The sequence below is a fragment of the Pristis pectinata genome, chromosome 13 (assembly GCF_009764475.1).
Source record: "Pristis pectinata isolate sPriPec2 chromosome 13, sPriPec2.1.pri, whole genome shotgun sequence".
In the NCBI taxonomy this organism is placed as follows: Eukaryota; Metazoa; Chordata; class Chondrichthyes; order Rhinopristiformes; family Pristidae; genus Pristis; species Pristis pectinata.
Genome location: NC_067417.1, coordinates 31,114,279 through 31,138,364, shown reverse-complemented (window position 1 = coordinate 31,138,364; position 24,086 = coordinate 31,114,279). Strand labels below are relative to the sequence as shown.

General features: G+C 39.6%; 1 protein-coding gene across 4 annotated transcripts in view; it reads left to right on the top strand.

The window, feature by feature from the left end:
• Positions 1-24,086, top strand: part of znf423 (zinc finger protein 423) — a 295,490-nt gene that overhangs the window by 2,643 nt on the left and 268,761 nt on the right. The gene's annotated exons all lie outside the window — the stretch shown is intronic.

The following is a 24,086-nucleotide window of genomic DNA, read 5'->3' as shown; positions in this document are numbered from 1 at the left end:
ACTTCAGGTCGACGACTTTTCATCACAACTGAAAGGTTGTGGACCTGAAACCATAACTTTGTTTTTATCTCCACAGATGCTGCGTGATCTGCTGAGTACTTTAGTTTATTTTCATGTCAATTACAGTGTGTTTTGAGGGTGGGTTGGCTGGTCGTGTAATTGAGGAGGAGCACGTCAAGAGCTGAAATTAACCCACAGTATCCCACCTACCTGTTACTGATTTGTTACACAATGTATGTAAACAACATAATTTTGTAAGAAACATAGTGTAGTTTTACGGAAAATTGACATACGTTTCAGTAAAGACATTTGCCCAAGCTGTACAAGCAAAATGGATAGTTGGGAGACGTAATTAATTCAAATGATCAAAATCTTAAGTCAACTCCTTGATTTCAATGGATAGCAAGTTATAGACAAAGCCAATAATTTTGCAATATGCTGATGTTGGAAAACAAGGTTTCTCAGTGGAATATTTTGATTAATTTTCCCGAGCCCTGTTCTTATTATTTGTTCAAGTGTCAGTGATGCTGGAAAGGCTGCATGAAAACGTATGCTGAAAGAAGGTGGTGATGGGCCACAGCAGCTTTGAATCATAGCAGTCCATTGGTATACATAGTATTAGGGAATTCCAGGATTTTAATCCATTAATAAATTAAGGAATGATAGGATCTCTTGAATTAGGTTGATGTGGTCAATATTTGGTTTCACGTTGGTATTGGATCAACAGGATGCCTTGTCGACAATGCTTCTCTATCAGGGCATTAAAGAAATTGGAGCGAAATAAATATGAAAATATTGAGTGTGTAATTGAGAAAGCAATCTCACTGACATGTTCATGTAACTGTGTAACCCACCAGGCTGAAGTTCGAATGCTTGACAGTCACTTAGATCCTGGGCCAGGATTATTTGCATTGTAATAGCTCTGATTTTTCAATGTATATACAGTATGTCTACTTACAGTGTAATTTTTGAAGGGTTAAATTTTTTTTGACAACAAAATAATTGTAGTATATTGCACTGAATTTTAACAATTATATAATTATGTCAGTCCCTTAACTGACATTAATTTTCAGAGGAATGCTGCAGTAGTCTTGGCTTTCTCTGTTTGGGGAGACCTGTTGTAGTTTTTCCATCCACTGCTCATGTTTGAGGTTCTTTCACTCTGGTTCCTCCAGCTGGACCTCTCTATCTTTACCTCTTTCCTGATGTGTCATACCTAGGGTTGTTCATGGTATTTTCTTAGCTTAACAAATGATTTGCAAAGTTGTGGCATAATCCCTTCACTTTTCTGTTCTTTAAGGACCTGAGTAGCCCATGTGCTTTGTTATCAACATTCTATGCTACCTTTGAGAATTTTTGCATATGGATATCACGATTGCAATGCACAATACTTTAAAAATTTCACCAGTTATAATATGCTGCTTTTTCATTTTTATTTTCCCAAAATGTGTTGCTCATTTCTTTCTGTATGGGGCTATATCTGCCCTGTTACTGAACCGTCCAAAATCCTGTCCATGTCATCCTGAAGTCTGTAGCTATTCTTCCCACAGTCTGCAACTTTGTTGAACTTGATATCATCTGGAAACTTATTATAAGGATTCTGGAGTGTTGTACAGTTTGGTGTCTCTTTACCTCAGGTAAGTTATACTTACCTGACAGGGAGGGAGAAATTAAAATTCATTAAGTGTATTTTAAGGATAAGTCATATGTATGCTAATTAGGTTATTGTCCTCGATTAAATCCTTGATATTTTAGCAGTAGTAAAATACAATGCTTGTAGAATGTTTTATTTGTACATAACATCATTGATTTTAAAAACGGCAAAATATAGCAGTGAAATTGTATGCTAAAGATGAAGTAGAATGGGCCTGATTTCTCTGGAATTGGAAGAATGAGAAGTAAATTAATTGAAATGTGTAAAATTCTTGGAGAGCTTGACGGCATAGATGATGTTCTCTTTGAGTGTAGAATTAGAGGTCAGGATAAGGAATTGGCCAGAGATGAAGAGAAATTTCTTCACTCAAGGATCTTTGGAGTTCTCTCCTCCGGAGGTTGTGGATGCTTGTTAGGTGAGCACATTAAAGACTGTGAAATTATTTAATTTTTTGAGCAGTAAAGGAGTCGAGGTTGATGAGCAGAGGGCAGGAAAGTAGAACTGAAGTTGAAGTTTAACGGAGCTCTTGTTGAATAGAGGAGCAGGCTTGACGGACTACAGATACATCTGTTAGATTATAGTCTTTTGGTTAATCATTACAGTTTTGGTTATATGAGAGCTTGCAGATGTTTTATCTATTTGTGAGTTCACTGATTTAGGATTACAATATACAACAGTGACATTTTGTTGCTAGAAAATTAGCGGGTAAATTTTTCAGAATATACAAATGAACTCAGAGTGCATACTTATAGGGATATAAGCATATACAAGTAAATTGTAAGATTTGGGGAAGGTTCAGGGAAGATTCTATTGATTGGGGAAAATATCAAATGTACCTCTTTATTCAAGAAAGGTGGGAAACAGAAAGCAGGATCTATTATTATTATTATCTATAATAATTAGAAACTATTATTCAATATGTTATAACAAGGTACTTGGAAAAATTTAAGGTAATCAGGCAAGGTCAATGTTGGTTTTGTGAAAGGGAAATCATGTTTGATCAATTTATTGGAGTTCTTTGATAAAGGATGTGCAATACTTGGATTTCCAGGAGGCATTTGATAAGATGCCACGTCAAAGGTTATTGCGGAAGATAAAAGCCCATGATGAAGGAGGTAATATACTGGTGTGCATAGAAGATTGGCTGGCAAACAGGAAATAGAGAGTAGGCATATGAGTCTTTTTCTGGCTGGCAAGATGTAATAAGTAGTGTGCCACAGGGATCAGTGCTGAGGCCTCAATGTTTGCAATTTCATATAAATGACTTGGCTGTAGGTACCAAAAAATATGATGGCAGAATTTGCTGAAAACGCAAAGAAAGGCTGGAAAGTATGTTGTAAAGAGGAGATAAGGAGGTGACGAAGAGATATAGATAGGCTAGATGAGTTGGGAACGATCTATCAAGTGTAGTATAATGTTGGAAACTATGAGGTTGTCCATTTTGTCAGGAAAAAAGGGAAGCACATTATCTAAATGGTGAAAGATTGCATGGCTGTGGACCTGGTGTCCTAGAGCATTATTTGAAAAAGGCTAGTATTCAGGTACAGCAAATAATTAGAACAGCTAACGTTAATTGATAAGGGAACTGAAAACAAAAGTAGGCACATTTTGATTCAGTTACATAGGCTCTGTTGACTCCTATTTAAGGAAGAGTGTTCATGCTTTGGAAGTAGTTCAGAGAAGGCTTCCTAGACTGAACTTATGTTGTCTTATGAGGAAAGGGTGGACAGGCTAGGCTTGTATTTGACAGAATGTAGAAGTGTGAGACAAGTCTTGATTGAGATTCTGGGGGGTCTTGACAGGTTGGATGTGGAAAAGATATTTCCTCATTGGGAGAATCTAGAACTAGGGTCATCCTTTTAAAAATAAGTGGTGTCCCATTTAAGACAGAGATGGGACAAAATCTTTTCTTTTAGAGGACATGAGTCTTGGAAGTCTTTTCATTAAAGGGCAATGGAAACAAAGTCTTTGAATATTCTTGAGGCAGCAGTGGATACATTCACGAGCAAGGAAATGAAAGATGAATGTGATTAGATGGGAATGCAGAGTTATGGGTATACTCAAATCACCCATGATATTACTAAATGGTAGAGCAGGCTTGGGGATGAGTGGCCTAATTGTATTCCTAATTTGTAAATTCATGAGCAGAGGGTGGCATTACATCACACCCCGAGACAATTTTAAAGTAGCAGGAGAGTACAATTGGTATAAGGTTTATGTGTACTTGTTTGGGTTCACAGGATGAAACAATGATGGAGGGGCCAGTCCACACAAAATGGAGTGAAATGTTGGTGCGATATCTACGTGTTTAAAGGTTTTCGTGCTTTTTTTGGACTCTGTGCACTTTATCAATTTAGTGATAGATTTTAAATCTTTTGAGAGTGTGATGCTACTGTCCACATGAAAAATATTTAAATTTAATTGCTGACGTGCCCTGGTTCTCATAAATGTGAGAATTTATATCACAGCTAGATACCAGCTCCTCAGAATCAATTCTGTTGTTATCCATCACAATTCAGTATGAAAGGAATGTGCTTTGTGAAGTCCAACAAGTTTTGGCTTCCATTACAGGATTTGGACAATCTCAGGGCTACTAGCTTCGTCAATAAATTGAAGGGTCTTTTCACAAATGATCCATATGGGGTTGGTGAATGGTCCACGTACATTGTTTTAATTACAAATCTTTTGGAAATTGGCAGTTGCCCTTGCAAGTTCATTTTAAATACACATTATAAACTATTAAGATTTGAACTAAACCAGTCATCTTTCTGATGTTGCAACTTTTGATATTTGTGACATAGTTATGCTTATATAACTTCTTTATTAAAGGAGAACAAACTCTAGGGGAAGCACTTTAAAGCAAGGCGGGTGGTGCTGAACTTTTATTTACTTTGTGACTAGAACTATGTAGGGCTGATTTCCCTGTTGAGTTTAATGTCAAGATGAAAGTGCACTCTTTGGAAGCATCATCTTTGCAGATTTCAATAAGGCAAAATCTTTGCGTAAAAGTCACTTAAAATTGCAATTTTTCTGTAAGTATTTACCTTCAAAGAATTGATTCTTCAAAGTGGTGTATTATAGATATGTTATAGGTATGGGGAGAAGATTTTGAAGGATGGCAGCTTTTCAAAGGTGGTTTACTATCCATATGGTACCTGACACAAAAAAAAACTGGATCACATTTCATGCCCCTATTGCATCTGCACCATATTATCCTCACTATTACCATACTCCCAGTTGTGGATCATGCTCCTGACCATGAATGGTAGTTGATTGATTTCTCAAAGTCTGGTGACATCTTTGATGAGAATAAAATCTGAAAGAAATGGCATTGTGACCTACCCTACATTTTACATCCAGTATAAATGTTACTAATCTATGGCCTGAACAGTGCTCCAATGACACCACAACTCTCACTCAGTGTTCGCTTTGATGCAGTTATTAATGGCAGTATCGGCATTTCTCGTTCTTGATTGGCCAGTGTTGTCAGCCTGCACAGTTTGTTGAGTGACTTGATATCATTTTCAACGCTGACTGAAAATCTATTTATGGTTTCATTTGCACTGCCATTACCTTTGCCTTTCTTTTTGAATTCATTAATTATAGCTTTAAATTATGTAAACAGCCAGTGGTGTGATTTGCCAGGTTCAGCCTCAGAGAAATGGTTACCACGTCACACATTTGTAGGGCCAAGAAGAGATCTGGAGCTCTGTGAAATAGTTGTCCTATGGCATGGTTGCAAATACTTGCCATCACTCTGCTTACTCAAAAACAGCATTGTAGATACTGAAAATCTGATTTAAAATGTTGGAAACATTTAGCAAATCAGGCAGCATTTCTGAAAAGAGAAACCAAATTAACCTTTCATGTTCTGATGAAATGTCACTGACCTGAAACATTAATTTACTTCTCCCTTAAGACTTCCTGATCTACTGAGTATTTCCAGTATTTAATGCTTTATCATTCAACTGATGATTGGGAAAAGGTTGACGGTGCGCTGTACATGGCTCTGCTTCAGTTGGCCTGTTTTCTAGGTGACTCTTCAAATTATAAGGTAGACACAGTTATTATGGCTGTACTGGAGCAGCTTGGTTCAAGGAGTAAGCAAATTCTGATGCATTGGTTTTATTTGGGATAATTGCTGTGTCTATTTTACTGGGCCACTTCCCTGATGCATGTGAAGTTAAACTCAGAAATGTGGTAGATGATAAGGAGGCGAGTAATAGACATTTAGAGAGCATGATCAGGTGCAAAGGGCAGGCTTGTAGCACATGAAATTTACTGTGCAGAAGACTAACGTTCTTTAGATTTCATAACTGCAGGTTTAGCGTCAATGAAGTACTTTTGAACTGTAGACAGTGATGCAATGTAGGAAATACCACAACCAATTCGTGCGTGAGATTCCATGTGTCGATGCGACAACGACCAAATAAATTAGCAAGATATAGCAAGAGAGAGATCTGAGGGAAGATGCATGTGCCCAAATCTTACAAGGTGACAGGACTAATTGAGAAGACTTCTTTATAAAATAAAATGTAACAGATCCTTAGCTTTATCACTGGACATTATGATACAGAATAAGGCTATTTAGTCCATCAAGTCCTGTGAAGCATTGTCAGTTGCATTCCCCAGCTCTTTCCCTTTATCAGTGCAGGTTTATTTCCCTCAAATGCATACCCACTTTCCTAGTGAAATCATCAATTTTCTCTGCTACCTTATGAGCAGTGAGTTTTGGATTGTTAGTATTTGCAGAGAAAAGATGTTTTCTCCTATCAGCTCTGTGTCTCTTAGCCAAAATGTTAAATCTGTGTCCCCTAGGCCTTGAATTACCAGCTAATGGGAACAGCTTTTCTTTATCTACTTTATTTAAACCTATCATAATCTTGTACATCTCTATCAAATTGTATTGTGTCTCCCTTCTGCCAGAATGCATCACCTCACATTTCTCTTCGTTAAATTCCATCTGCCACTTGGCTGTCCATTATGCTAGCCTATCTTTTATCTTGTTGCAGAGATTGGTATCATGCTTACTGTTTTGCCCAAGTTTGTTATCATTGGCACATTTGGGATTTTATCTCTGTAGTTTAAAATTCAAGTCATCAGTGGCGCAGAGTACAAGAGCAAATAAGTTTGCTGAAACTTTGCTGAACAGTGCTAAGGGTCCAATTCATGGCCATTTCTGGGCATCATAGTTTTGAGGCCTTGACATTCTTCCTTGAGAGGGTGCTGACCAAATATTTTTGAATTTTTCCAGGGCTGAAAGCTTTGGTGTGACCACACCTGGTGTATACAGTTTTCATCTCTTTACCTAATAAAGAAATACCTGTCATGGAGGGAGTGCAGCGAAGATGCACTAAACTGGTTCTAGGGATGGCGAGTTATGAGGAGAGGTAGAGTAGGCTGGAACTGTATTCTCCAGTGTTTAGAAAAATGGGATGAAATTTCATTGAGATTTGCAAAATTGTTCAAGGGCTTGACAGGGTAAATGCAGGGAGGTTGTTTTGCCTGGCTGAGAAGTCTTGGAACAAGGAACACAGTTTCAGAATAAGGATGGGCCATTTAAGGCTCGAGATGAAGAGAAATTTCTTCACTAAGAGAGTGGTGAACCTTTGTAATTCTCTACCTTGGAGAGCTGTAGAATTTCATTATTGTGTTCATTTACGTAGCGATTGATAGATTTCTGGATATTAAGAGAACGAGGGGATATAGGGATAATGCTGGAAAATTGTACTGAGGTAGAAGATCAGTCATGGTCGAGATGAATGGTGGAGGAGCCTGGAAGAGTTGGATGACCTACTCTTGCTTCTATTTCTTGTGTCCTTCTGTGGAGTGATGAGAGAAACTTTGGTTAGTCAATTCATACAGGAGAGATATTAAGTGAAGTATCGATGGAGGTGTGCTGAGACCCTAAGTCTGCTGGAGTAAATAAGACAAAATTTTCCTGTGGGACAATGGAGGTCACAGATTTAAGGTAATTGGCAAAAAAAAAGACAGATGACATGAGGAAGAAATGATAGGTAGCAAGCTTTTGTGATATGGAATACACTTTCTGAAAAGCTGGTGAGAGAAAAATGAATACCTACTCTGTAAAGGGATTAATAGATGGAGAAACATGTACCATACTTTGAGAGAAGTGTAGGGTGATGGTCTAATTATATAGTTCTTCTAAAGAGCTGGCAGAAACAAAGGGCTGAGAGGCCTCCTATTTGGTATCAAATTCCTTTCAGTAACTCATCAAATTATATTGAATACACCCTCTGTTTTATTGTTTGGCACTGCCACCACGTAAAATCTAGCATTCAAATCTGGGCAACTATAAGAGGCAGAGGACCATCAGCAGCAGCGAGATTATAAATCACCAGAATCTGCAAACCTCTGGTCCATCATATGCCTTGCTGCCATTCTTCTCTTCCATTAGGTGGTCCCTGGACATGAGGATGACTTGTTTCTTCTTCAGTTGTGTGGGTTCTGATGTAGCTGATGCGGTCGCCGTGGGTTCTGATGTAGCTGATGCGGTCGCCATGGGATCTGTAGATTCTGCCAGGAGTAGCTAAGTATGAAATTTGGGAGAAGGTGTGCTATTTCTGCCATTTATGCTGGGCTTCTGGCGGTTCCCGAAAACTGGATTTGGGATTCTCATTGTCAACCTGAAAGCTGCTCCATTTTGAGTTTATTATTGGTTTATTATTGTCACTTGTACTGAGGTAGAGTGAAAAGCTTGTCTTACAAACCGATCGAACAGGTCAATTCATTACACAGTGCAGATACATTGAGTTAGTACAGAGTGCATTGATGTAGTACAGGTAAAAACAATAACAGTACAGAGTAAAGTGTCACAGCTACAGAGAAAGTGCAGTGCAATAAGGTGCAAGGTCACAACAAGGTAGATCGTGAGGTCATAGTCCATCTCATTGTACAAGGGAACCGTTCAATAGTCTTATCACAGTGGGGTAGAAGCTGTCCTTAAGTCTGATGGTACGTGCAGTCAGGCTCCTGTATCTTCTACCCGATGGAAGAGGAGAGAAGAGAGAATGTCCCGGGTGGGTGGGGTCTTTGATTATGCTGGCTGCTTCACCAAGACAACGAGAGGTAAAGACAGAGTCCAAGGAGGGGAGGCTGGTGTCCGTGATGCGCTGGGCTGTGTCCACAGCTCTGCAGTTTCTTGCAGTCCTGGGCAGTGCAGTTGCCATACCAAGCCGTGATACATCCGGATAGGATGCTTTCTATGGTGCACCTGTAAAAGTTGGTGAGAGTCAAAGGGGACAAAGCAAATTTCTTTAGCCTCCTGAGGAAGTAGAGGCGCTGGTGAGCTTTCTTGGCCGTGGCTTCTACGTGATTTGACCAGGACAGGCTGTTGGTGATGTTCACTCCCAGGAACTCTCGACCTCAGCACCATTGATGTAGACAGGTGAATGTACACCGCCCCCTTTCCTGAAGTCAGTGACCGGCTCTTTCGTTGGCATTGAGGGAAAGGTGGTTGTCGTGACATCATTCCACTAAGCTCTCTATCTCCTTCCTGAACTCCGACTCATCGCTGTTTGAGATACGGCCTACAATGGTGGTATCATCTGCAAACTTGTAGATGGAGTTAGAGCAGAATCTGGCCACACAGTCATGAATGTATAGGGAGTAGAGTAGAGGGCTGAGGACGCAGCCTTGTGGGGCACCAGTGTTGAGAATAATCGTGCTGGAGGTATTGCTGCCTATCCTCACTGATTGCGGTCTGTTTGTTAGAAAGTCAAGGATCCAGTTATAGAGAGAGGTGTTGAGTCCTAGCTTGCTTGTGATTATTGTATTGAAGGGAGAGCAGTAGTCAATAAACAATAGTCTAACGTAAGTGTCTTTACTGTCCAGATGCTCCAGAGCTGAGTGTAGGGCCAGGGAGATGGCGTCTGCTGCAGACCTGTTTTGGCGATAGGCGAATTGCAATGGGTCCAGGTTGTCTGGTAGGCTGGAGTTGATGCGTGCCATGACCAACGTCTCAAAGCACTTCATGATGGTGGATGTCAGAGCCACTGGTCGGTAGTCATTGAGCCATGTTACCTTGCTTTTCTTTGGTACTGGGATGATAGTGGTCTTCTTAAAACAGGTGGGAACCTGAGATTGAAGCAGGGAGAGGTTGAATATGTCTGCAAGTATGTCTGTCAGCTGATCAACACAGAAACTGAGAACCAGGATTTTCATGCGTTGGTGGGGATGTTGCACTTTGTCAGGGAAGCTTTCTGAAACTATTTCCTCTGTCTACCTGATAAACTGTTGCCATGATGGAGCTCAGAGTAGAATGTCTGTTTTGGTAGTCTGATGTTGGACTAATGACTGGGTGTATTTAGAGCCTCAGTGCTGGGGATGATGACCTAGGAGAGGATGCTGATATTGGTTCACATCCTGCCAATGGATTTGTGGGATTTTAAGAAGGTAATGATGGTGGTATTTCTCCAGTTCTTTGTGATGCCTGCAGTATGAAGTCCATGACTCAGAAGCACACAGGTGGGCAGGGATCACTGCTGCCTCATAGATCATTAGCTTTATGCCGGTTTTGGTGTCATGATCTTCGTGCACTTTTCTTTAGATAGGCAAAGGATATGCTGCTAAACTGAAGGTGACGGAGAACTTCATCATCGATGTCTGACTTCATTGATAGCTGGCTCCATGTGTTCCAGTATCTCGAATGTTTAAGGACATAAGTTGGGGTTATGTTGGTAAAGGACTTTTTGTTCTGTGGACGTTTAGTACAAAGCCCATCCTCTCTGCTTCAGTGAACATACCAACAGTGATTTGGAGCTCAGCCTCTGAATGTGTACTTGTGGAAGCATTGTCTGTGAATTGCAGGTAGATGACTGAAGTTGGGATGACCTTGGTTCTGGAGTGGAGGTGACATAGGTGGAATAGTTCCCCATATGGCCAATAGCTTACCTCCAATCTAGCAGGAGGTGAGGTGGGGGCAGTGTAGTGAGAAAGATTGAGAAAATCTAAGCCAATGATGCCACTTTCCCTGACACTAGTCTGCAGTGAGGTTGTACCTGTTATGGACTATCATGTGACAGACATAAGATGAAGATGAATTTCTGCAGGCAGCCAAATTTGGGAAAGAAGAACCGCAGGTTGCAGGGAGACCCTTCCAAATCTCATTCAGATTTGTCTCCTTTTGTGAAGATTGTTATGCTTACGGTGTCTCAGAGATTCCCTGGCATGTCCTCTTCTCAAATGTGGGAAACAAGGTTGTGAATTTATAACTGACAAGTTGAGAACTTCAGGGATACTTTCTGCCCCTGACATCTTGTTTTGTAGCTGGCATATGGCCTTCTTGACTTTGCTGGTCAGGGTTGATAGTGAGGATGGACTGGATAGTTTTCTGTGAAATGAAGTCAAGGACAGGGTCCTTGGAAGTGGGCTCTTTCAGCGGGGTGAGCCCTAGGGCATGTGGGCCACAGATGGTCTTGATGACACTTAAGAATCCCTGAATGCATTGGTTGTCAGAGAGTTGCCTGACTTCCTCCGCTCTTTCCACTCAGGTCTTTGGCTCTCTGGTTTCATGAAAAGTGAGGTTGAGATGGTGGCTTATTGACATGCTCTTACCTCCAACCTCCATTGACTGGGAACCACCAACCTTCCTTGGTAGACTGATCTACCAACACCATTGTTTGCATCATCAAGCAAGTTGACCAATCTTGCTTTAATGAATGTCGAAGAGCAGGCCAGGAGGAGTTGCAGATGAAAATGAGATAGCGACCAATGAAGCTCCAGTACAGCTGTATATATAGTAAATCATGGAACATTATAGACTAGAAGAGATCATTTGGCTCATTATACCCATAGCAGCAGCTTGGAAGTCCATTCTAGGTTGATTTGAGGTTACAGCTTTTTTTCCCCTAACCCTGCAAATGAGTCTTCTTTGTGTCCACTTATCTTTTGTAAGTTAAGAGATTTGATTGAACCACACTTTCATGTTGTGTGACCCAGATCTGAATAACTTTGTGTGAAGAAATTTCTCCTCATTTCCACTCTCATTCCTTTACTGGTTATTTACTTTGTTGTAAACATGAAAATGCTCCAAGGATGCTCAGTCAATTGTAGAATACCATGGGAGGTCCTAAAATCTCTGATTCATAGTTACTGACCCACCTGAGGAAGTTGTTTTCTCCTAGTTTGGTCAACGCTTTATAATTTTAAGTAGCTTCATTAGTTCCCTCTTGAACATCTTGGCTTCAAGATACTTGTGGGGACATGATGGAGCAGATGTCATGATGGTGTCACTTGTGGGAGGGTCTTGAACAAGGTGACAAAGTTACATGATTAGGATGTGGCAGTTTAAAACTTGAGCTGCACAGGAACAACTCACAGAAGGTGGAAAATCTCTGGAATTTTCTACCGCGGACGGTTATAGAGGTGAGATCAGTGGGGGTACTTAAAGAGGAGGAAGATAATTTTTGGAAGATCGGGGAATTGGGGGCTATGGGGAACTGGCACAGAAGAGGAGATGAGGCAGTTAAGCCATGCTCATAGTACATGGCAGGAAGCCAAGTGGCCTATTCCTGCTCTTATTTCCTTATGTTCATATGTAAGAAGAAGAATCTCAATCTGGTCATAGTTGTTCCATCATCCCTGGTATTAGAGGCAAGTAGTCAGGGAGTTGCGGAGGCAGAAAGTCTGCAGAAGGACTTAGATAGGTTGGGAGAGTGGGCAAAGAAGTGGCAGATGGAATACAGCATAGAGAAGTGTGGGGCTATGCACTTTGGTAGGAAGAATAAAGGTGTAGATTATTTTCTAAATGTGGAGAAAATTCAGAAATCAGAGGTGCAAAGGGACACGGGAGTCCTAGTTCAGGATTCCCTTAAGGTTAAATTGCAGGTTGAGTTGGTAGTAAAGAAGACAAATGCAATGTTAGCATTAATTTTGAGAAGACTAGAATATAAAAGCGAGGATATACTACTGAGGCTTTATAAGGCATTGGTCAAGACCGCATTTGGAATATTGTGAGCAATTTTTGGCCCCGTATCTGAGGAAAGATGTGCAGGACCTGGAGACGGTCTGGAGGAGGTTCACAAGAATGATCCCAGGACTGAAAGGCTTAACGTATGAGGAGCATTAGATGTCCCTGGGCCTGTACTCGATGGAGTTCAGAGGATGAGGGGGGAATCTAATTGAAATCTACCGGATACTTAAAGGCCTGGATAGAGTGGACGTAGAGAGGATGTTTCCATTAGAGGAGTCTAGGATACGAGGGCAAAGCCTCAGAATAAAGGGATGTCCCTTTAAAACTAAGATGAGGAGGAATTTCTTCAGCCAGAGGGTGGTGAATTGTTGGAATTCTTTGTCACAGAGGGCTGTGGAGGCATTGGTTATTTCTAAGGCAGAGATTGATAGGTTCTTGATTGGTAAGGGAATTAAGGGTTACGGGGAGAAGGCGGATGAATGGGGTTGAAAAAAAAGCCATGATTGAATGGCAGAGCAGACTCGATGGGCCGAATGGCCTAATCCTGTGCCTATATTTATGGTCATTCTGTACCTTCTTGGGGAGTCTTGCTATACTCTAATGTTTGTTGCCCAGAATTGTACACAAAAACCCAGCAGAAGGTTAACCAAAGATTTACAGAGAATTACTGTGACTGACTGACTTCTGTGTTCAATTTTCCAATTTCCAAACATCACCTGTGCTTTCTTACCAACTTGTTATGCCACCGTCAAACATTTGTGAATATGCATCCGCAGATCCTCTGTACTTGTATCCCCCTTGTCAAGATATCGTTTTCCTTTAGATTGTGCAGCCATGCATGTTATTTCTACCAAAGTATATTACCTAATGCCTATTTGCATTATGAAGCATCTTCCTAGACGTCAATTCATTTCATTGGTTTTCTTTATCCCACTTGTCTGCTTCTATCCTGCTCGCTGTTTACTATATTGGTGAACTGCAAACTAAGCATAATTGTATGAAACGAGGAAAGCAATGGCTCTATTACCCACCCCAGGGATCCCACTGCGTCATTCTCTCCAGTCAGAACAACAGGTATTCACCACAGCTTTGTCCCTCCTATACCTCAGCTAATTTAATATTAAGTTCAAACTATCATTTTAGTACAGAAAATTTTGGAAATGCTTAGCAGGTCAGACAGGTTATGTGGAAAGAGAAACAGAGTTAATGTTTCAGATTGGCGACCGAAATGTTGACTGTGTTTCTCTTTCCACAAATGCTGCCTGACTTGCTAAGTATTTCCAGTACTTTTTGTTTTTATGTCAAATTTCCAATATCTGCAGCTTTTCTTTCTTTTCATCACTGTAATGCAAATGTTTTTCTATTTTATGAATGAATTTGTCATTGACATACTTCTATCAATTGTCTTTGAAAATCCATAAATGGAAAATCCTTTGGGCTACCTTTATTAAACCTATCCATAATTTCATCATGTAATTCAATCAGTTTAATCCATTTCTGTTTGCCTTTAGCAAATCCAAACCAATTGGCTCCTACTAACCCACATTTCTCCCAGTGAAAATTTGTGTTCCTGGTGAAGGTGTCATTTTTTTCTATGAATGATATTAGACCGATGTTAACCTGTTGTTACCAGGTTTATCCCTTAATCCTTCACTCCTCTGGCACAACTCCAGTGATCAAGAAGGAGCATTAAACTTATGGTCAGAGCTTAATATTTCATCATCCAAAATTCTCTGTAATCTTGTCACTATCTGTGACTAAACAGAGGACGCAGCATGCAGTGGATAGCATTAAGTGATCCCACAATCATCAGAGCAGATCAAAATCCTACTATATCCAGTTATACATTGTTATAGATAATCAAATGAGAGATGGAGACTCCATGGACAAACCTATCCTCAATGGTGGGTCTTGCACAATTGCAAAAGGCTGAAGAATTTGTAGTCCACTTCACCCAACTGTTTTATTCTTCTTATGAGGTTGGGAGGATTGAAGCAGACCTGGATTCCAGATATTTGTTTCTTTTGCCATCATGAAATAGAGCCCTGAAATCGTTGCCTACCGTCTACCAAGGTTATGGACATCTTCAGGATCAGAATCAGCTTTATCATCATTGACTTAAATGATGTGAAATTTATTGTTTCAGCAGCAGTTTAGTGCTTCTTATGACTAGTGGCAGGAAGGGAATCCTATTTATCATGGTCCTCATAGGAACTAATGAGATATGTATAACAAGGAATGAAATCCTGCTGAAAGAGTTAACATTTAAGGAACAAAAACAGAAGCTGCAATAGTTATACATTCCTTTCTGGTGCAAAAACACAAAAAGAAAGCAATCCAACCATGGCCAATGAAAGAATTTAAGGATACTATTCGACCTAAAGAGGAATCATGAAATAATCAGTAAAAGGAGCAAGCATGAGGATTGGTAGCAGTTTAGAATTCAACAAAAAAGGACCAAGAGATTGATTAAGAGAGTGAAAATAGAATATAAGAGTAAATTTAAAAGGAACATAAAAGTGGACTGTTAAAGTTTGCACAAGTATAAAGAAAAAGATTGATAACACAAATATAGGTCCTTTGCAGTCAGAAAAGGGAGAATGGGGAACTAAGAAATGGCAGAACAATTAAACAAATATTTTGGCTCTTCATAGAAGAGGGAAAAATAACTTCCCAGAACTGCCAGGGAACCAAGAGGAGGAATTCAAGAAAATTAATATTAGAACAAAAATAGTGTTGGAAAAATTAATAGGACTGAAACCTGATAAGTCCCCAGGGCTTGTTAATTTGTATCCCAGAGTACTAAAAGAGGTAGCCATGGATACAGTGAATGGTTGTCTTCTTCCAAAGTTATATAGATATGGAATGTTCCCTGCAGATTGGAGGGTGGCAAATGTAACCACATTACAGGCCATCCCAGGGTAACGAACAGACGTCCTGATTTTGTCCATAGGGCAGAAAATACACAAAAATCACTTGATATTTTTTAACCACACCTCCACAGTATTATAACGAATGGCATCAAAAACATGCAAGACTGATAAAAATGAACGATTACCAGAAGTCGGGAGAAAGAGAGGAAACTAGTTGTGCAGTTTGTAGGAACGAATGTATTTACGCATGTTGGACTGTTGAAAATAATAATATGGGAACTCATTCGTATGTACGGGTGTCCATAAGTCGGGTGTTCGTAACCTGGGGATGGCCTGTATTTAAAAGGAGGGAGAGAGGAAAAAGGTAACTTAAGACCAGTTACCAGGGAAAACGCTAGTGTCCGTTCTGAAGAATATGATAACAGGACACTCAAATAAAAATATCAACAGGATTAATAAAAGTCAATGTGGACTTGCAAAAGAGAAATCCTATTTGATAAACCTATTATGTAAAACTGTGGTGTGGAGTTTTTTTGAGGATTTAACTCGTACAGTAGATGAGGAAAAAACTTGTGGATGTGGTGTATTTGGATTTTCAGAAGGCCTTTCATAAAGCACCACATTAGAGGTTAGTTTGCAAAATTAAGGCATATGGGATTGGAGGTATTGTATTGGCATGGATTGAAAATTGGTTGACTGACAGGAAACAGAGCAGGATTAAATGGGGCTTTCTTAGCGTGATGGGCAGTAACAAGCCTGGTACCGCAGGGACCAATGCTTGGGCCCCAGCTATTCGCAATATGTATCAATGATTGGGATGGAAGAACCAAATGCAATATTTCTCAGTTTGCTGGTAGCATGAAACCAGAGGGATTGTGAGTTGTGAGGAGGATGCACAGAGATTTCAAGGCAATTTAAACAAGTTGACTAAGGGGACGAATGCATGGAAGATGCAGTATAATGTGGATAAATGTGAAGTTATTCACTCTGATAGGAAAACAGCAAGGCAGAATATTATTTAAATGGTGATAGATTGGCAAATGTTGATTTACAAAGAGATCTTAGTCTCCTTATGTACTAGTCACTGAAAGCAAACAAGCTGGTGCAGCAAACAGTTGAAAGTGCGATTGATACATTGGTAAACCTACCAAAGCACCACTTTGGCAGCATCCTGCAGTACTTTCCTAAGAGGACTGGATACTTTTTCATTGTTTTTCATTACCTTGCCATCTTAATGGTTTGTTCTTTGCCTGAGGTCCTCTAGCTGCTGGTTGTGGAGGAAGAGCAGGTTGGGCAAATGATTCCTCATGTTATACTGCATCTGCCATGTATTTGTTCCCTTAGTCATTTTGTTTAATTTGCCTTGAAGTCTCTTTGAACCCTCCTCACAACTTATAATCCCACTTGTTTCATGCTTCCAAATATAGATACGTATTGTGAGTAGCTGGGGCTCAAGCACTGATCCCTGTGGGACATGACTAAATCTCAGCAATCATGATGAAATGAGGCCTGCTCTGGTCCCCTGCTGTCAGGGCTGGGAGATTTTCTTGGGACTCTTACTCTAAGTTTTGTGCCCTGGCAGGGATGGGAATAAGCGGGAAGCATTGGCACCCTTCACATTATCTCACTTCTATATTGAATTACCAAAGTCTTACGCCAATAGTTACTGTGTGACTTAAAGTTTACACTTCAACTATGATAGACCCCAGCTACTGTTGTTTCTGAAAGCCATACCATTGTCTACAACTAACGGCTTTCATTAAAGGATAGAGTGTTCATAGGGCACCTATCAAGCACCAACAAAGCAACAAACAAGGCATCCCTTCCTTATCTAATTAACAGCTGTGTCTCTGAAGATTTCTGAGCACACCTAGAAGAATTATTTAGTCTCTTCAACTGGCTCCCATTAGGATTCTTACAGAGAAGTAGTCTCACTAAAGTCTCCATATCAGATGCTTGACTACTGTGCATCCAGACAACTGTCCATCTCAGTACTGGGCAAACCATGAAGGCACTAAGACTTTGTTGGCTAATTCACCACAGACTTTGCAGTTGCTTTGGCATGCTATTTGCTCAGCCACAGGGGCATAGTTTTGAGTCCAGATTTTGAGGTGTACGAGACTTTGTATTAATTGTTGACTTCAGTAAAATTCAGTTGCTGCATTGTGGTAACAGACAGTACTATATAAGCAAGTGGCCAAAATCTTGGCCTTCACCGGTCCAAGGAATGATGAAGAATTTCAGGTTACAAACCATCCTCTGGCATCTTTGCAGTGTACTTTCCAAACATTGGGTTGGCTCTGGAACTTGCTCATCTCCTTCTTTTAATTAAAGGTCCTAAGATTGAACCAAAGCTAAAGAAGTCTGCCCATTCCATTGAAACATGTCAACTCCCACTTGAGAGATCAGTTAATGATTTTACACGTGTGACTGAAATGATGACTTGATCTTTAAGTGGTAAGAAAGTCTAAAGATGTGGGCTCAGCACAATGCAGATGATTACACTTTCCAGTTGCTCTGAGGCACGCTGCTGATTACCTGGCCGACAGGATGGCTTCATTCCAAGAACTCCATTTCAGTATTGACTCTATTTGACTTTCCAAGAAAGCATCACTGTGGGTGAAGGAAAAGCCTTGCAGCATGTGCATCCTCTGAGTGGCACTAAGAATTCAGCTCCAGAAAGAATAAAGTGTAGAAATTGCATTGACTGAGATAACAAGACATTATGAGTAACTGACATTGGTAAATCATTTGTGTTGATGATTTATACATATCTGCCAGAAAACTCAGTTCACCCCTGCATCTGTTCCATAAGTTTATGGAAAGGAAATGCAAATATAATTCCAATGTTTGTCACAATGTATTAAATTATGATCTCCACAAAGTTTTGCACACAGACAATAAACAAAAGATTGAAGTTGGGTCGAAGGGACTGTTTCCATGCTGTATAACTCCATGAATCTAACTGATACTTTGTTCTTTTTGGAGCTGAATTCTTAGTGCCAATGGCATACCTCTATTGTAGAATGCCATTTTGCTTTTGGGTGACAGAAGGAAAGCTCTGGTTACACTAACTTGATGCCCTGCTGAGGTTTTGGATGACTTCTGTTTGTGCCTCAATAGAAGCATAAACCTGCTCCCTCAGCCACTGCACTGTGACTATCAAGGAACGTCTGAGGTTGGGCAAAATCAAAGTTGAGTTTATTGTCATATGCACAAGTACATGTATGCACAGGTGCAATGAGAAACTTATTGCAGCACCTCACAGGCACATAGCATCAGAGACACAACATTCACAAGAAAAATATAAATTAAAAATAAATTGCACAAAATAATAAAAGAAAGATTTCAACATTGAGAGCAACACGTACACTTCCAGCAGCTCTGTTAGTAGAAGAATGGATTGGATTCGTACCCAATGCTTGAGCTTCCCCAGCTCTTGCATGCTCTGTGTGTGTGTGTGTGTGTCTCTCTCTCTCTCTCTCTCTCTCTGCCTCACTCTCTCTCCTTCTGCCTCACTCTCTCTTCCTCTCTCTCTCCATCTCTTTCACCGCTCACTGTGCTCCTCGCTGTTCTCCCCATCTCACTACCCTCTCACCCCCCGAGTCTCACCCACCCACTCTCTCCACTCCCCCTCTTTCTGAACCCCGTCTCACTGTCTCATCACTCCCTCTCACCCTCTCTCTCTCCCCCCCTCTGTCTTCCCTTCTCTCCTCTCTCTCTGTCTCCCTCCCCCCTTTCCCTCTGTCTTCCCATCTCTATCTCTCTCCTCATCTCTCTGTCTCTGCCCTGTAGCGTGATTGTTTAAATTACATACTTCTCCAAATGAACTCCTAGGTATTTGCTACCAAGCTTTGTGAAAGGGCTATCTTTGCTTGGGCTGACATGGCTGAGATTGACAATGTGAATCAAACATCCAAGTATGCAAGATCACCTTATTTGCTATCGCTAAATATGGCTGTAAAAATGAGCTGCCTTTTACACTTCTAGTTCCTCAGCATGCTTTTGCATGATTTTGGATTGCAAAGCTGACTATCTTTTAAAAGTGGAGCACAAAAAGTAGGTATTTTGTCAAGCACTGAATATTTTTTTTGTGGATGGTTTGGCATTAATACCTTAAACAAAATGTCTGTATTTAGCCAAAGGATCTTCTAAATACTTCACAAGGAAAGTAAGCCTATTTTATGCAATTGGACAATTTCCAAACCGAAGGTCAGAGCTTGATAGAAAAAGTAACCCCCAGCCTTCAATCATATTCTTCCATTTTTTTCAATTAGTTTCTGAGAAAAATGAATTGACATGGAAAAATAGTTTTCATTTGCATAATGGAGAAGTCAACATATCAAATTGTTGTTATTTTCACCATTTAGACAATCTAAAACAGCCATGGGTGATTAAAACAAACAACTTGCATTTATATAATGTGTTTATTACAGTTAAGCTGTTGATACTTGGAAGGAAAAATATCTTGTGGCTGGAATTCACTTGACTATCTGAAGTTTTCCAAGATCTAACTTAAAGCTCTTAATTTGTTACCCATTGTGGTATTAAAATAAATAAAGATAATTTGGGTAAGTACAATAAGCATTGCCTTTTCTGATTAATTTGCACATCGTTTAAATATTCTCTCCTGTGGGTTTTTCTTTGTAACCAGAGTTCATATATCTCCTGCCCCCAGTCAGTTTAAATATGAGAAAATGTTTTGGAAAAATGAGTTGTGATCTTGACTTCACTGTCAGTAAAGATGTTGAAAGCACATTAGTAGTAATGTTTAAAAGAGAACTGGACAAATACTTGAAGGGGACAAAAATACAAGAAAAAAGGGAAAGAGCAGGAGATTGAGATCAATTAGAGAGCAATACTAAAGCACTGTCACAGAATGCGCATCTAAATGACTTCTTTCTATGCTGTACATTCATTCAGGTTTCTGTGGCGGGACTTAAATCCTTTCATCAGAAGGGAGTATTGCAAACCATGCACCAGACTTCATTTCTGGAAGGATAGATTTGAAAGGTAGAGAAGTTAGGCTAAATCTGTATCAATTGTTGGTGTCAATGAAAGATTATACAGGCATAAGAGAGAGTGCAGAGAAGCTTTACAAGGATACCAGAAACGTAAGTGATATAATCATCAGGGAAGGCTGAACAGACTGTGTCTCTTCTCTCTTAGGAAAAGAAAGGTGTAGGGTGACCTAATAGAAGTTTTTAGAATTATAGTTTTTTATAGAGTGGATATAGTGGGAATGTTTCCACTTGTGTGGAAGAGCATAACTAGAGGAAATTAATATGAGATAGTCACCAAGAAATCCACTGAGGCATTCAGAAGAATCTCCTAAACGCGGAGTGGTGAGAATGTGAAACTTGCTACTGCAATGAGTGGTTCGGACAAGCAAATAAAATGGAAGAGAGGGCAATGCTGATGATGTACTTAAATGAGGAAAGGCAGGGCGTGGCTTGAATGGAGCACAGGCGTGGACTGGTTGGGTTGAGTGTCTTGCGTATCTTAAGTAATCTCATGTTTCCTTTTACGGTGTATTTTCCTCTTTTGCACACCTCATTCATTCCTTGTAGGGATTCGCTGTGCAAACATGAACGATTATCAAACACCGAACTTTGGCTGATTAATTCTCCTGCCCATGTCCAGTCCAGTGGATTGAAGTGTCAGTTCTCCCACCACTGCCTCAACCTTAATTAGTTGACGCTACTGTAGGAGGTTGAACATCTTCCTAGTGTATCAGGCTCAGGTACTTGCTGAATGAGCTGGCTGAGAAGGCGGGATATTTCTGGTTCTTCCAAATCTTCACTATTTTTCCCTTTATATTTGCAGGTACGGCAGATAAAAACAGTTTAGTGTAGGTAAATTTGGAATGGAAAGTGTTTCCCTCAGGACACCAATCTCAATTGCACAATGCAACCGAGAATGACTTCCTGAGGGAAAACACTTTCCATTACTAAAAGGTCTGTTGTCTGAATTACGCACAGTATGGAGCACGGCAGGAAAAGTTGACTTGAACAGGTGAATTAAATATTACTTAAATAAAGTGCAGTCATAAACTGAAGTGCAACAGTGCTGGCTGGATAACAGATATACATTAAAATCTTTATCCAACATTGTGGAGTTAAAACCATATATAAGGTTCAGAGATTATCAGTTCTTCTGTTTAATTGGAATGCCAGCTAACACTGGAGAAAAAGCTTGTTTCATGACTTGCAATTCAGTGAATATTCTGGTGAAATTTGATGTAAATTTGTTTCTTTTTACACAAATAATACAGTAAATAAAACACCCTCAACTTGGATTTTTCATGTTTAACATGCTTGACAGCAAATGTATTGTTCATTGTGATGAAAGATAGCATTGAGAAAATAGAAAAAAATAGTTTGTTCAGAATTGTGAAGATGAATGAAAGTCATGAAGTAAACAAAAACAAACGAGAAAATGGATTGTGGTATGGGCTGATGTAATCTCATGAGTTGCAATTGCATGAATTAGGCTTCGCCCTCTAAATTGAATGACACCAGAATCCATTAGTCACATTATACCTTTTAAAGTTTCCCAAATTATATTCTCATTGATTTAAGAATGCAGTGATGATTATGAACTTACTGAATCAAATCAGTGTCTTGAAGATGATTTCTGTCTTTTACCCTGTCTGTATACTGATTTATCCTTGCAGACAAATAACTTTTTGCACTTACAAATCTGTAGGTTATTGGTGACTAAGAATGAAATGTGTTCGTCACCCTCTTGTCTTGGGTCAGGTAAAGCAAGGGAACGAGTACTGGTTCTGGAGATTTGCTACACTGAGGAAGTACTACCTACTATGCTCTTCCAGCTATGCTTCAGACCTCTGGTTTCTGTTGCTGTCTAATTATTGCTGGTTTTGTTCTTTTGCTATGTGCCCAAAAAAGAACTGGTTCAGGGCCCATAAACTGCTTCACGTTAGAATCTTAAGGAACAGAGAATGGATGCTTTTATTCCATCCATCTGGAATCAGTTTGATGTTCCTAAGAGTAAAGGACATTGTGTAACCCAAAACCCTTTCCTATTCGCATGCGCCCCTAGATTACTCCCAATTTGCATATCCACGTAGAAGTTTGAGCAGCAGTGGAGGGGGAAGATTTGTGTACCAAGAGTGGAGAAGCACAGTCAGCAGAGATGTTGTCCCTTCATGCATCCTTTACTTGAAATACAGATGCGCAAAGAATTACAGCCATCTTGTAAAGCCATACCATGGTATTTTATTAAAAAGCAAAAAACTGCAGATGCTGGAAATCTAAAATAAAAACAGACAATGCTGAGAGATTCAGCAGGTCAGCTTTTCTGTTTTTAATTTTAGTCTTCTTTTATATTGTGTTTTATTCTTTGCTTTTGGTGGGTAATTTTTTATGCAATATACAATAGATTTTTGGCTGATTGCATAGATCTTTGTAGGATTCTCTTTTGGTTTTGATAAATCTAAAGTTTGTTAGTTTCATGATTACAATTACTTTGAAGTAAATATAGATGTGAATGTTGTATCCTTGTTTCAAATTATTAACGTTGATCAGATGGCATTAGTGAATGTAATCGGACGTGAAAATCTGTGACATTGTACACAAAAGATTTGTTTATAATTGTTTCAAAGATCCAGGGTTCATGAAGAAGCTTTTGCCTCAAGTCAGAAAGCACTTCTGTTTCCACGACTGCCTCAATAATTTGACAAATATATTGGATTCTTCTGTATTCTTGTTTTACTTATTCAGAATTGAGATGGTACAATTTATTAAACCTCATTCTACTCACTAACAAATTTATTTATTTGTCATTAATAAATCATTATTGAATTCTTGTGTTGAATCTAGAACAGATTGCTGTGGGTGCTAATACTGTGTTCACACATGTAGTCGTTTCAGGGTACAACCAGCAGTCTTCTCAGGGGTGTCTTCATACTATAGCTAAATCTGAGCTGAACCATGCTGCAAGCAGGTAAGATCAGCCTGTAAACTTGTGTAGGTTGTTTCGCTAGAGTAGCTTGCTTGCCGTTGGGGTTGAGTGTGGTACCAAGAGTGATAAAAGTTGAATTTCCATCGATTTAGTTTACATTTGCTGAAACTATGGCAAACAGGTCTAAACGATAAATTCAAACTTAAGTCACCAGAGAAAATGGTGTGCCTTTGCTATTGAGCTCCTAACTACATGGATGGGATTTATTTAAAGTCTGATATGTGTTGAATTCACCTGAAAATATGTACCACAGCTGGCTCACTCATCCCTTTTTGCCATGTTGAAAAAGTTAGTGCTTAAAAAAAATGTGGTGCAGGTTTGGTATTGGGCTTAAATGGATCTCCTAACTGGGTTTGGAAGACCAGAGTGGACCAGTGTTGGACCTTAAAATTACTGCTACATATAGACCTTCCATTGTAGTCATTGGTAAAGCAATAATTCTATCACTTTGGAATGCCAGAGACCATTGGTCGTATTTTGGAATAAACTATTAAATATTTTGATTTCCACCTAAAACTTCCAAAAACCATCCTAGGACTTGTGTTATTCTGGTGTTACATGTAGCAATGTGAATGCATTCTGATTTTATTTTTAAATGAGAATAAATTCTTTAACTGGGTTTTTCAATTTTATATTATGT